This window comes from Sinohyriopsis cumingii, chromosome 1 (assembly GCF_028554795.1).
Source record: "Sinohyriopsis cumingii isolate HCF-2022 chromosome 1, ASM2855479v2, whole genome shotgun sequence".
In the NCBI taxonomy this organism is placed as follows: Eukaryota; Metazoa; Mollusca; class Bivalvia; order Unionida; family Unionidae; genus Sinohyriopsis; species Sinohyriopsis cumingii.
Genome location: NC_142961.1, coordinates 139767000 through 139783433, shown reverse-complemented (window position 1 = coordinate 139783433; position 16434 = coordinate 139767000).

The window sequence follows — 16434 nt, the reverse complement described above, 5'->3', positions numbered from 1 at the left end:
CGTCAAAAAAAAGCCGGTTCTAAAAAAACAAGCGGAGAGGGGTATCCAAGTGGTAGTGGTCTAGTTGAAAACGCTAGTGTTACCTGTCCTGGTAGTGTTCTCAGTGATATATCACGGATAGAGGTACTAATCGGAGGAAAACGAGCCGGAAATAACTCTCCGGAAATAATCAATGAGGCCGCTGATATTTGCAAGCGGTTATTTACGGGCGGTATCATGGACATTGGTGCGTATCGAACGCTCATAGACGAGTTAGTGGATAATTAAAAAAATTATCGTTTTGTTAATTTTGACCGTTTTTGGTCGTTTTTGGTCGTTTTTTGCCATTTTTTGACTGTTTTTGAGGGCAAAAACCCCAGGAAATCATTTAGAGAAAATCGATGTTTTTGCTGAAAAATCGAAAAAAAACGACTATAGGCAACAAAAAATGACCAAAAATCAAGAAAAAACCGGAAAAAAAACGGATTTTTATCGAGGGTAAAAACCCAAGGAAATTTTGATAAAATTTATTCCGGTTTTCCACACGGCGGTGGGAAGGGGGTGATCAATCACTGGTGATCACAATCACTAATTGAAAAACCGGTGTTTTTATAATAAAGATGATTATACACTACAACCACGATAAACCAGTACTCGTCTACGTGGTAAACTCGCGATTGCCTGTTTACCGCGCGTACTATGGAGATGGTCTCGGTAGCACCATTGCGGGGTTATTCACAAGAATGGCTCCAAAAGTAGCGCCGTTAGCCAAACAATTAGGAATGAAGGCTATTGATGTTATTCGTGATAAGGGTATTAGTGCTATTGGGGATGTTGCCGGAAAGGCGCTTTCTGCAGCAAAGGACAAACTAATGTCGTTGGTGAGAAGAAAAAAACAGAAACCACCGGTGATGCCATCAACGACAGTGATGCCTGCGAATGTCAGTAAAGTAATAAATAACGCCGTGGAAGAAAAATTAGAGTCGTTGGTAAACAATAATCAAGATGACGCCGCAAACATAATAGCGGGGAGTGGCTTAAAACGACGACGATGATTTAGATGCATCAGCGTATTATTAAATAAAATGTTTAAACGAACAGCCGATCCGGCGTTTGATATGGACGCACCAGTGCACAAGGATGATTCTGTCCGTAATTATCAATTTTATTCCTATCATGCAGTACAACCCGACATACGATCGCGAATTGAACTTCAAGTCCATGATACCAGTAAATACTTTTTGCCGTGTGAAGCGTTTATTGAAATCGAAGGAGAACTTGTAACAGAGGCCGATACTCCTGCTGTACCAGCACCGTATCCAGATGGTACCAAAGTTGGCTTAGTCAATAACGGCGTAATGGCGCTATTTGAGAGCGCAAAATATCTCATTGACGGGCGAGAGATCGAGTCTATAGAGCGCGATGTTGATGTTGCTACAACAATAATCGGGCTAGCAAGATATTCCGACGATTATACAAGATCAGCGGGTCCATCTATGATGTTTGCAAAGGATACTAGAAACACTGCCGGAAACTCGCAATTTGTGATAAGACGACCAAGAACTAATGCTGGTAACGCTGATGCTGATATTGAGAATATAATTATAAACAGCGATCCTAATTTCAACCTCGGAGCCGTAACACGCATATCAATGTTAACAGGGGCGCGTAGATCTTTCTCATGCGCGATTCCACTGCATCATATATTTGGATTTTGTAGGAACGTGCGAAAAGTTATCTACGGAGCAAAGCATACCGTGGTGCTTGTGCGAAAAGGTGATGATAGAAATGCAATTTGGAGAATTCCAGCGGATCTTGCAAATCCAAATAATGACCCTGGTAAAGTCGTTTTAACTAAAATGTCATTGTGGATGCCAGTAATGACTCCATCCATTACCACAGAGGCAGGATTGCTATCCTTTATGGAGCAGGGAGGAAAATCATTACTAAGTTGGCTAACAACAACAACAGATACTAAGCAATCAAATATTAATGGTATATTCACATGGAACCTGGCATCACAACAAGGCATTTCGGCTCCGCGTCATATATTTGTTGCGTTGCAGGATATGACGAGAGTTGATAATCAATTATTCAGCCATATGATATTTGATCGATTAGGCGTTACTGACGTCTCGCTGAGAATAAACGGCCAGCAGGAACCATCCGAGGATATACAACTTAATTACGGTCAAAACCATGTCGCACGTGTGTACCATCGGTTGCTGTCATATATGAGTCGTGATCAAAACGTCGACACTGGTTTGCAAATATCACAATATGATTTCAAAGAACTATATCCGATCTATTACTTTTCGCTGGAACATCTTGATTTAACAAGACAGTCCGTCGTTGATATACACTTCCGAGCTAATGTAACTCGCGGTGCTATTGCTAATTATAGAGCTATTGCTGTCATCCTCAGCGATAAATCAATGCTGTTGGAAGGTGTTGGTGGACGAATGAGAATCGTTGATGCGCCAGTGGAAAACATGTAATTGAAAGCACAAACGCGTTTACAATAAATGTCGTATAGTGTCGTCAGTGTAGAGTTGACTGATGGTCAAGTCAAGAAATTACGATCAAAGTCGGCTAAACAATGCGGGACCACAATAACGCTGAAGCCGTCACAGATGGCAGGTGGTAATCATAAGATATCGTTGACGACGCGTCAAATAAAACATTTCAATAATGCGATGAAGAATAAAAAGGGTGTTCAGATAGATTTCTCGGCCGCAGCGATTAAAAACATGGAAAAGACCGGTGGGATATTTCCGCTGTTAGCTGCGATTCCAGCGTTGATTGCCGCGGCCGCACCAGCAGTGGCTAAGGCGGCGGCGTTGGGGGCCGTTGGTACCGCGGCGGGAATGGCATTAAAGAAGGCAACCGGGAAAGGCTATAAAAAAAAACGATCCGTGGCCGGAAAGGGTCTAAGACTACCGGGAACCCCGTATTCATGGTACTCGGGAAAGGGTCTAAGACTACCGGGGACCGTTTAATGACCCCCATGTCTAATTTTGATTTAATAGACGCCGCAAACGCGCTAGCGATAAAAAAACTTCAGAGGTGTTTTTATGAGGGATCAATTACCGGCGGCACCAAGGAATATTGAAACCGGCATAATTAACCTCGATGGGTCCTCCGGAGCGGGAACTCATTGGGTTGCGTACGCGATTGATCCGCGTGCGATCGTCTATTTTGATTCATACGGGTTAGCCCCGCCGAACGAGTTCATGCGGTATATCCGGGCGTGTTCAGCCCCGGTTTTTTATTCCACGCTGCCAACGCAGCAATTAAGTGACCCACCGATATGTGGCCGTGAGGTATTGAACGTACTCACGGCGATTTCATCATCGCGGAAACCACCTCATGTGGTTGTAAACGAATACACTAGTGGGGTCGTAGAGGCGCGGCAGGTTAATTAGAAACGCCGTTTTTTTTTACAATAACGATGATTGATATTTGGGGACGACCGGTTTCGGCGCTGAAAAAATCCACGGAAACGCCCGCCACCGATGACATAAAAAAACTAATCGAGGATGAAATCGCTGATACGTTAAACTTAACCAGTGTTGACCCAGGTGAAATAGTTGTATTTCAAGACCGCCAGGGTAAATTGAAATCCAGTAATGTGTCGCTGGATGACGTTTTAATACGACAGCGTGATGCGCCGAGGACACTATCGCGCTGTATACCAGCGACGGACGACTCAAACCGGGTGAACATATATCGGCGGTAAGATTAGTCCAGAACGGTTTTATAAGGTTGGATGAATCAGTGACCGAACTTGACGCGCGGGTGAAAAAATCTGCCACCGAGGTGAAAAAATCTATCACCGATATACAACTCACTACCGCTAGTTTTTTCGGGACCCCGACGGTAACCGAACCGAATCTTGCAACAATAAAAAATACTATTTCGGAGTTTACAACGCTGTCGGGCCAATTTTACACGTTACGAAAAAATTTTAACAGGGTTGATAGCGCCGTTGATAAATTCCTTGGTAAAAAAAATGTCAAACCGGATGAGATTACAATAACTATAAATGATATCACTGCGTATGGACAGGAAATAAAAACAATCAAACTTGATGTTGAAACGAACAGAAATGGTGTAGACGTGCATGAACGGGAAATAGAAATAATCGGCGCTAATGTTGCAACGATCATAAATAATGTAGACTCGCATGGACGGAAAATAGAAACAATTAAAACTGATGTTACAACGATCATAAATAATGTAGACGCGCATACACAGGACATAATGACAATCAGAGCTGATATTGAAGCGAACAAAAGGGGTGTAGACGCGCATACACAGGAAATAGGAACAATCAAAACTGATGTTGAAGCGAACAAAGGGAATATAGACGCGTATTGGCGGGGAATAGGAATAATCAAAACTGATGTTGCAGCGAACAAAAAAGGTATAGACGTGCATACATATGAAATAGGAACAATCAAACTTGATGTTGCAGCGAACAAAAAAAGTATGACCGAGAATACACGGGAAATAGAAACAATCAAACTTGATGTTGCAGCGAACAAGAATAATATAGAAGCGAATTGGCGGAGAATAGAAATAATGGGAACTGATGTTGAAGCGATTAAAGACGGACTACCGAGAGTAGCAGAGCAATTCGAAAAAATAAAAATCCCTCATGAGAACACCATCAACACAGTATACACAATTCGGCATGGATCATTCGATTGGACTCCTACACAGAATACAGTAAATATCACCGCAACTGTTAAGGGCATTTATCGATTGACACTGGTTTCAATGATGCAGTTTAATATATTATCGTCGAGTTCATCCGGGTTTAACAATACAATATCAACAATTATAGACAGGAACGCAACTGAACAGTTTACAATTTATGCCGTTGATAGAAATCTAGCCGGGGCAAACATCACATGGTATGTGGAATTTGTAGCGAATCTAAGTAATTAAAAACACTAGCTCTTTTAAAATAAAAATGACCACCAGGGTAATTGAATCAGAGGTATCACCGACGTCACATCAATATCGATTCGATACCGCAAAAGAGTTCTCCGCGAACTTGAAAACGCTTTCCGAACAATACCGTGCAAAAATAAAAAAATACCGCCGAAAAATAACCGCCATCGACGCGGTCGTGTACTCGGTGTCGGGTATAGTAGCCGGTACCGGTGTTATTTTATCCACGGTGACCACGATAGCCCCGATCGCTGTTCCAATCGCTATCTCCGCGATGACAACAATTGCTGGAGTCGCCAACGCAATCACTAAAAAGATATCATCGTGTTTTCAGAAAAAACTCGACGAGTATACAGTAAAACATCAAATAGTATCCGACGCGTACTCGAAATTATCCGGGTTGATCTCGTTATCGATTGATAATTTGTTCATATCCGATGTTGAATTCTCCACGATGGTCCAGTTGTATAGCTCCGCGATGTCAAAAATCGAGGATTTTCAACTGGAAGCCGGAACCACCTGGTTGTTGAAATTAGACACTAAAAACAATGAATAATAATAATGTCGCTGAACCCCGAAGGGTCTCAATTACTTCAGCGGATCGCGGAGAACACCACTCCGGTACAAACAAATATGATATCGATAACGTCAACGAAACCCGAATTCAGTGTGAACTTCCCATCACCGGTTCCAGTGAAGGAAATAGCGCTGGCAAAATCGCGAGTATATCACAGTTGGCCTAATATCCGAGCGGACGCATTTAACGGACAACAACCTAACAACTCGCTGGTTTTTGCATGGACAAATAAGCCCGATGGGACCCCAGACTGGAATGAGGTTACAATACCAACTGGGTCATACCAAATAGAACAAATCAATAAAGAATTTCAACGCAGGATAAAATCGATCACAGGAAAAGAATCAAAAATCGCTATTACGGTTCATGAACCGACGTTATCGTCGACGATTGAAATAAGCACACCGGGGTATATGGTTGATATTTATAACAGTTCAATAAGAACCATACTAGGATGGCCTAAGAATCCACCTCATGAAATCTCCGCGGACACGCAGTCGTATCATGAGATTACCCCCCGGTATCGAGATAAATTATCTGTTATGAAAAACGCGGTATTACCCAGTATATTTGCATTTCAAGACAGGAATAACATGCAATGGTATTTTCAGTATGGGGAAACTCCTGAATTGCGCACCACATTCGCAATTAGTTTAAGGAATATCACTGATATGTTTGCCGAGATTAATCATTATTACCAATTACAACTAAAACAGCTACGGGAGACAAAAGCACAAAAACACGTTGAGATGTTAAATCAACTTATATCAGACATGGAATATATCAATGAACGAATCGTTAAAGTAATATCCGATAGCAGAACTAATAATAAACAACGATTCCTAACCGAGTATAATATCGCAGAAGCCGATTTACCCGATTTCAAGTTTTCAGGATACAACGCGCCAGAACTAAGAAAGTCTCTTAATGATTTTCCCAGTTCATCAACTGTCCTCAGACACGATAACGGAGATGGTGGTAGGCATATTGCTCCATACAACGTAAATATTGCATCGGTGATAGCGATTAATCTAGTGTGTGATGCTATCGAAGGGAGTTACCAGGTGGATACCAAGCAATCAAATCAGGCTCAACAGGGGTATATCCTTTATTCGTTTTCACCAACAGCCCCTCCGGGATTTTTAATCGTTGAGAGTCCGATTAATCCGGTCTATATGCGATGCCATAATCGGCTTTTAACGAGAATTAATTTCAGACTTACCGATCAGTCAAATAACCTAATTGATCTGCAAGAGGAGGAGTTAGTGATCACTCTGTTTGTAAGATCATAGCAGCAGGTGGGGCGATGACATCGACGCGGTCGTCGATGTGCTTACCGGACGCTGACGACGCTGGGATCGGCGCGCAGAAGGTATTAATTAAACCAAATGACGTCCGGACAATTGTCGATTTGGCCCCTCGACGATGACAACGACGACGACGTCGTTTTTTTTTTTACCAGGCGCTGACGACACCGGATCCGCTGAGTGCAGAAGGTATTAATTAAGCCAAATGACGTTTGGACAAAATGTCGGATTCGCCCCCCCTGCTGCTACATTCTATGAAAGAAAACATGTCAGGATCTGTGAGCAATTCCAGTTTTATTTTACTGTGCTTGTGTAATGTGTCCCAAGATAATCCCGGTGCTGAATAATACCATGCTGGGTCAAGTCCGTAGTTACCAGCACTGACATCTCTGAAACTTTCGAATATATCTGCATGCAACAACACATTTGTGATCAGTTACAGATCACGATAATCTCTGTAGCTTTTACAGTCAAATTTATTCTAAATTTACTGAGCGTAAGCATAGTCATCATCACTGACACTTTCAAGATTTCATCGAGAATAAAACCTTTCCCTGTCAGGTAAACTTGTTTCATTAAATCTATCTCAGTCGTCTAGATACTCGTATGGAAAGACACCTTTTCCTGTAAGTAAGTTTGCTTTGTCACCGACATGATAAGTCGAATTATCAAACTTTCTACATCCTTTCAGGAGTTTGTCTAACGATGCTGCCATAAACTGGAGATTATCAATAAATCTCAACTTGCCGAGTGTCACGAACTTACACATTTCCGTATTGTTTGGAATGCATATTATTTTAACATTGTTATTGATTTTTAGGTGGTTAATTATATCTTTGTTGCCGAAAGCTTCTACGATAATGCGAGAATCTTATCCACGGAAAGTATGTGCAACAACAGGAACGAAATCTGGTGCGGTATATTTAAGATTGCATTTGTCATGAGCTGGACCACCATACTTACTTGTTATATGACAATGATATTTTGCTCGATGTTGAGTTTTAAACGCCTGCTCGCCAATATGACATTTGAAAAACGAACATGAAATTGCACAATGATTTTTAGACCCTTTTGCGTTGCAAGCTCAGATTTTATGGTTGGCTGAAGTAGATGAAACATATTTGTTGCGAAATTTTTAGTAAAGGTTGATTGTCAAATCTCCAGCTATTATCAAATCCAGCAAATGCTGTTGCAATTTTTTTTTTTTTGTGGGGGAGGCTGATATTTTGTCATGAACAAACTTCGTTTTGCGATATCTGCAAGCTTCAACATCATATAATATAATGTTTTATATTTCTCTACTAGTACGATACAAAACTGTTAATTAGAGATTTGGAAAGCACATTATTATATGATGCTAAATTTATGCCAGTGATCTATCATAGTCAATAGTATTGCAAGGTGCCAGGAAATAATTTGGTGTCATCCAAAATATAACTTGTTCGCCAGCAGTGAACTTGGTGCCATTATAAATCTCAGGACGAAAAATGTTTATCGGAGTATTAAAATTAGAAGGATATACGATAACGGTAAAAGCAGATGATATTGAATATACTAAAATATGTTTACATGATTTTATCTGGACATTGGTCAATGACGATATTCCTGCTGGAATGAAAGTTTATCATGTCAATGATCAGATAACCGACAAAAACATTGCTAATTTAACTTTGATAGAGGGGCTTAAACCACATCTGATCTATGAGGCTGACAGAAAAGAAGTCAGAAACATCAGAACAAGAAAAGTTGTTGGTAGTATCAATAACACAATATTTTTATGTAGCTGTACGAGAAAAAAAAATAGTTTTATTAACTATTACTCCCATCGTTTTGTTTATGAGGTATTACATGGACATATCCCTGAAGGTCTTATCATTGATCACATAAACGGAATAAAGTCGGGCAACCGACCTGAAAATCTTGACATTGTGACACCAGAGGAAAATACGAGATGCCGCAGAGGAAGTGGTATTAATTTCAAGAGTACTAAAAATCTGTTGTAGCAACAAACTCTTACAGGTGAAGAAGTACTATTTCCTTCAATTTCATCCGCGACAAAATATTTTAACGTTAATACACGATCAGTAAAATATGCCGCTGATGGTACTTGTAAATCAGCTTTCTCAAGAACAACATTTGATAGAATCTTCTTTTGATACTCATGTGTTGATTAGTAATGCAACAACGTCGCTGTTGGTTAGACATCAATTAACATATTTGTTTAAAGCTTCTATGTCGTACTCTATAGAAATCTTACCATATTTGAACTTGCGATCAACTTCGACGTTGTTAAGCAAAATAAGATTTTTGTTTTACCTTCTTCGAAATGGGCTATCGCATAAACATCACCACGAAACATGTTTCTTAAAGCCTGTTCAGCTTGATATGTGTTCACAACATTAACTCGAGTAACCAACCGTTCCATGTTATTCAACTATTTAACACAAAATTGCTGACCACATATCAATCTTTAGAATATCCCTAACATTTTCTCGAGTCAAGAAACAATGAGTCCATTTCATGACAGTGTCCCAGTCATATCTGACAAACATTTAAAAAATCTTTTCCAATACCTCAGAATCTGTTAACAGCACCCCAGAAGCCGAGTAATGATCATATCCAACGATAAGATTTACATGCTTGAGATCCGTTTTATCATTGCTGATGAAAACTTTAGTTGTGTTAAACAGCAGGTTCATATTCAATATTTTAGCTCTGACAATATGCCTTATTTCGTCTGGCATTTATTACTTCTATTACATAAAAGTTTTATGAATCATGTTGCTCATAAAATGTAATATGTTTCAACTATTGTCTGATCTTGGAGCTGATCTAGATAAAAATGAAGATTGTAATCGACTGACAACATAACATCAGCATGTAGAACAATCACAATTTGATCTTGAAACATATGTTTCATGTACCTGATGATCAACTTGCCGATGAACACGGTATTATACCTCCGCACGAATAAGTTTAGTTTGCAGCGCAATCACGACATAATGTCAAATATGATCTTGCCAAAAAGATTTTTTTAAAAATTGATTTTACTGTCACAGAACATCAGATATTTTGGCAGATACTTAAGCCATTGATGTGTAGTGGACAACTTGAAGTTTATGATCGTCAAAAAATATAAAATTTGATTTTATTTTCGTTAAGATTTTAAACTTGTTGACAGATTTAACAGAAGATCGAAGACAGCGTCTGATCTTTGTGCAAATCAATAAAATGCAAGTCTATTCTTCTAAAATATGAAAAGATCCACGGCGATCTAATCGGATCGCTAGCGATCTAGTCAATGATCTTTGATTTCACTAGTTGGAATCCAACTGTTAAAACTATCACCTTAACCGCGCCATTGGACCAAACTTCGTTTACCGTCTTTTTTATCACTCGTTCGATAAAGATATATCTTGTGTTGTTAGTTAAAGTTCTTGCTCATAAAAACTTCCAATGACATCTTCGTTGCAAGAGCTTTTAGCTTTTATGTTACCGGTATTGTTGTTAAAATCTTGTCGATGACAAATACTTCCTCGAACCAGTTCGGGGTAAAACCTTTTTTAATTTAGTTAATGAAATTCTGACACGATAACCAACGTTAAACTTGTGTCTGATATATGTTCTCGTTTGCAAGAACCAGATTTAAATAGCATCGTTCGGTAATATACCTGTTGTACTGTGTTTAGTTTTATTGTAATCTGTTATCATCGCTGGCAGATCATCAATATATCTGTTGGTGTTGTTTGCTGTAAGATATTTGTAGATCTTTTCTTTTATCGTACGATTAACTCGTTTGACAACGACACTCTTTCTTTCCCTTACCGGTAACATATTTTTAAAAACTGTTTTGTTTCAGCAACTGCTCGAACCGCTTGTTTAAAAACTATGTTCCATGGTCAGTCCAAATCTTATTTGTTTTCGCTCCGTCTTAATAATAATATCTTCTAGCGCATTTGTTATCGTTGATCCAGTTTTATCAGAAACAGGAATACTAAACGCGTCAATAACGTTAAAGAAGCATCTTTTGTTATCGTTGTGCTGTGCAATGTTCTGCATATCTGTGAGATCTATCGCCCAGATAGCATCGACTGCGTTTGCGACGAACTTTCGTCAAAGAAACTATTTTTTTAGGTCTGTGTGGCTCATGCACTAGCGTCTCCATCTCAAGTTTACCAGGTACACCAACGCCAAGTTTATAGTTTGTCAAACATTGCCTGATCGCAACCTAGTTTATCGTCGACGTTATCACGGTAGCAAATATCATGACGCATCGCAATTGTATCAACTGTATTGTAAGGTTCTTGCCCTGGTAACGGATAGTCATTTTCATCGAGTTGCTAATCAAGTGGATTCCATGGTCCGGTATATTTTTGTTCTGGCAATGTCCAACCTCCCTTTGGCTTCGGTAGTTTGTCAAAAATTGTATTTATATCCAATCCTAATCCGATGAAAGCTCTTTGATTGCAACGCTGGCAGTAGGCGACTATCTTACCTACTTTTCTCAGAGCACATATCGTTGTTCACATCTTCGCAATTACATTTCATTTATTTTTACTCGCTTGCTAAAATAACTTTTTCGTCGGACGTTATTGTCGAAGTCATAGCACTCTGGGTTTGCACTGCCCAACCACCAGGGATTGTATCACCAATAATTGTATCAACAGTGATTGTATCACCAGAGCTTGTATCACCGGATTTATCTTGTTTAAGGAACATGCTCTTTCTTTTACCTCAGACATCACAGATACGTTTCAGCATTGTTCTTATTAGCGGTTGTTACTTTTGTTTCATTGATGTTATTGGTTTTGGTTCTGCATTTGAGACAGTATGTTGTCATTTTATACTTGATGTCAGACAAAATTACGTTTACGATCAAAGTACCGCTTTACAATCATTTCTGATAATAGGAAACGGGTCAAATTGCAGAATAAACTTTAAGAAATCTTTGTTTTAGATCCGCTATCAGATCCAGATATTTGTTTGATAAACATAACACAATAATAATCACATGCTGAAGATCCAACCGGTTGAAGCTGCTTCGCGTTATAATTTACTTTTTATATTTTTTAAGATGTATTGTTTGATAACATCACTCAGAGGAAGGCCAAACGAGTCAAAGTAGTTGTTGTAAAAAGCTATCCTGAAAGTTTCAGATCCGTCGTTGAAATTTAGGATATTGATGACACATCATTGATCAGCAGTTAGTAGTTTATTTGCTAGTTCGTTTTTGGAAAATACTCCGATAAATCCTCTGATATCTTTAAGTTCATCAGCAGTGTCAAAATTATTTAACGCAGACGATTTCATCGTCTTGTTCCCGGTAGCATCAGTCCTCGGTCACGTCTTCCACGTGTCCGTCTTCGTATTGGTTGTATCAGTATTCCGCATCCTATCCCTAACAGGTTTGTTAATAAACTTCCTGATATCCCTGCTATCAGAGGGCCTATAAACCCGCCCCTGACCGCGTTGCGGTTCGTTATTTTGATTCTTCTTATTTGGCAATAATGTTTGTGCTAAAGTAGCTATCAGTAGTGAAAGGGGACACTTTACGTATAATGGGAATTAGCATTAAAAACACCCTTGGGACACTTTACGTATAAGGGAAATTTAACATGGAGAAAAATCGTGGGACACTTTACGTATAAGGGGAATTAACATGGAGAAAATCGTGGGACACTTTACGTACAAGGGGAATTTAACATGGAGAAAAATCGTGGGACACTTTACGTACAAGGGGAATTTAACATGGGATTTTTTTTTTAAAAAAAGTTTTTTTAAAATTTAAATTTAAATTTAAATTTTAAAAAAGGGGTAGGCAATTCAAAGACTATCTCTTTTCGAGAAATATGGCTGGCCCTGAAAAGGGCCTTTGGGTTTTATGTTAATGTATTCATTAACATAAATGGCACCGCATTGGTCTTCTTCTTGTCCTTAGGCTGCGTCTTACTGTTGGTCCGTACATCAGCACTCTTTTCAGGCATCCTTGTCTTTCGACGTAGATCCTACGTATCCACAGGCTGGTGTTGGTCCTGTGGACAACGGTCCACTTGGATCGGACATACATGAGCAAGTCTGTCCGAAACATCATGGAAGACACAAGGGTGGATGACTCAACTGTAGTCCACATCTTGAAGCGACGAGAACAGGTGAATCAATGCAGTCAACGGCGCTTATTTATAGGGACAGAAAGGATTGAAACGGATTGAGTTCATTCACCAATCCCAACACGCGTTACAGAATTCAGTCAGCCCGCATCCAATCCGAAGAGAGCAGTCTGTGACGTCACGTAGTCTATATAGATTCGCTAGCGCTTGTGTGCAGTCAATCTATGCGACAGTGATTCAACATGACGGAAACTCAGAAAACGATCCATTGGGGTGCACCAGCAGGGGAGACTGCCCAAGGGAACTCGGACTTACTTTCAGAAGAGGTGAATTGGGATTTTGTGGATTTTCTCTCCTCGCAAGAATTTGTTCCGGAACCTTCGTTACCTTCTTCATTACCGCAAGTGGAAAATTTTAGACAGAGACAGAAAGAAGAATTGGAGAAATTTATACAACGACAAAAGGAAGCGGAACAGGCTTTTCTCCTACAGCAACAGCAACAAGAAGAAGAGGTAAGAAAAAAACAACAGCAGCAACAGCAAGAAGAAGTAGCAGCAAAGAAACAAGAGGGTGAAAATCAAACGGTCACGGTACTGTTGGACATTTTAGCTGAGTTAAGAAGTCTGAAACAAATGTATCAGACTTCTTTATCACGACCGAAGAGAATACGACCTTCCCGAGCCAAACACGTCAACCCTGTGACTAAGCCTACCGTACCACCCTTAGTGATTTCAACCCAATCATTATCATCATTACGCAGTCCAGAAGTAGGCCTTGGCCGTGGCAAAGGCTTAAGGCAGTTAAAATTGATTGCTTAAACTCACCCCTGCACCATGAAGAATAAAGGCCCTTTTCAGGGCCACCCACATTTCTCGAAAAGAAATACAATTTCAATTTGCCAATAACTCAAAAAAACTCACCCATGTTACCCTTATGGTACGTGTCTGTGTATGAGTGCGTGAGTGTAGCTTCTTATTTTAAAATCACAACTCAAAGACACTTACCTTATATCATTCATTTATTCTTTTCTCCATTTTTTACAATCCAATTCACAACACATCACTTTAATGAAAAGTTCATTGATTTCTTCTTTTCTCCTGGTTTAGTCTCTCTGTTTTTTGAATTTTTTCACCGTCACACTCTTTTCCTCTTCTTCCTCCTCACTTTCTTCCCTTCTTCTTTTCTTCTCCTGTTTCTTTTTCTTCACCTGTCTGCTTTCTTCCTCAGAAGAATCCCTCTCTTCTTTCAAAGAATCCCTTTCTTCTGAAGAATCCCTCTTTTCTTCTGACTCCTCTTGTTTCTTTTTTGGGCAATCTGGAGACCAATGTCCTTTTTCTTTACAATAATAACAGGTATCTTGACTTTTGTCTTTTTTATCCCCTGTTTTTTTTCGTTTTTCACGGTCTGGACACTCTGAAGACCAATGCCATTTCTTCTGACAGATATAGCAAGTATCTTGACTTTTATCTCTAAAGGAAGGAGAGTAGTCCGTAGGCTGGTCTGAAGAGAATTTTCTAATGACCCCTCGCAAAGCTCTGACGAAACGTTCCATCTGGTTAGTCTCTTCCATCGTTGTGCTCGGCTTGAGAGTGAAATGAATAGTGAAAGGACAAGACACACACCCTTTTATATACGCTGGTCTGCCAGGACTATAAAGTAGTTTATGGTGTTTGAACTTGAGTCATTTGACTTTTTGCTTTCAAGATGAAACGATCCCATTCATTCGAGAAGAAAGAAGAAGAAAGAAGTAAGAGGCAGAAACGTGATCTATCGCCTCGTACCAGGGCTGAAATCTTGGCACAAATTCATGCCAGTGATTTTGAAGAGGACATGAGTGAACCAGAATCCAAACCCTCTGAACCAAGTTCACCACCCTTAGTCAACCCTGAAAAGTACTATTCCATTCGAGAGACGGAAAAGCGCTCCTCTAGAAAATTTAGAACCACGGCTTACAAATACACGGTGAAGTTTAAAGATTTCAAGTCCGAAGTACCGTTAGAGAAAGCAGAAGGGTTCATCACCGGAGTGTGGGATTCTTTGCTCACCTCACTCAAGCGACAATGTCAACCCAAAGAAGACGATCGCTTGAGACTTTCCATACAACACGACGGTTTGAAATCCCCTGTTTGGATCGAGTTTAGCACCCCTGCAGAATTGACTGCTTCCAAAGTCATGGACAAGATTCAACACGTACAACAATCTAATGATCAGTTTGACATCACCGATGGTAAAGCCACACTGGACATGACCCACGTCTCTCCTCCTCAAGGGACAGGACGCAAAAAGATGTTATTGGTGGACGACCTTCGCAACACCAAAAAGAGTCTCGTCCGAATTAACAACTCTCATGACCAGATGTGTTTAGCCCGTGCCATCGTGGTGGGACGAACCTATGCCGACAAGAACGACACGGTAGAATGGAAAAGAACCTGGAACACTATTCAACGTTCCCATCTAGCCAAACAACGAAACGAAGCAGAACTTCTGTTGCAACAAGCTGGCCTGTCCAAAGACACACCCTGTGGCATTCCTGAGATGCAAAAATTGCAAGATACCCTAGCTCCACGCTACACCTTGAAAGTGCACCCTCAAGAAGTACGCGGACCTCTGTTGTTTCGAGGCCAAGACTTTAAGGACGGAAAATACATTCACCTTTATCATCACGATGAACATTTCGATACCATTACCAGTATCACCGGATTCCTGAAATACGGTTATTACTGTGAGAAATGTGACCATGGTTATAACAATCGAGAGCAACACAAGCATTGTGGATCGAAATGCACAGGATGTTTGGCCTCTTCACCCTGTCTGAGCGAAGAACCAGTGCCTTGTTCCACTTGTCTGCGCACGTTTGTCAGCCCTACCTGTTACCAACAACATCTGAAAACGCAAGGTTCACAGCAGAAATGCGCTTGTCAACTGCTGAGATTGTGCTCTACGTGTGAACAAGTCATACGTACCAATAATACCAAGGCACACGTATGTTCAGGAAAGAAAAAATGTCACATTTGTCACCACATCGTGGACTTGGAACACCAATGTTACGTGCAAAAATACCAACCCCCACCAGAGAAAGAGGACGGTCACAAGAAGAAAGGCAATTTCATCTTTTTCGATTTCGAATGCATGCAAGAAACCGGCATTCACATTCCTAATTTCTGCGTGGCTCATCGAGCGTGCGAGAAGTGCATTCAAGAACCTATCTTCAGTCATTGCCCTCACTGCAGCAAGATTCCCGGAGGGCGTGAAAAAATCTTTCGGGGACCCAACACGTTAGCCGATTTTGCCCAATGGGTCTTAGACCCCGTCGACAAGACGTGGAGCCAAGAGGACATCGAACGTTACGGAGATTGTCATCGCCATGCCACAGTGATGGCTCACAATTTCTCCGGATACGATGGACAGTTTCTTCTCAGATACTATACGGAACATGGCACCGAACGTCCTAAAGTGACTTTGAACGGAGCCAAAATCATTTTCATGCAAGTGGGACAAGTACAGT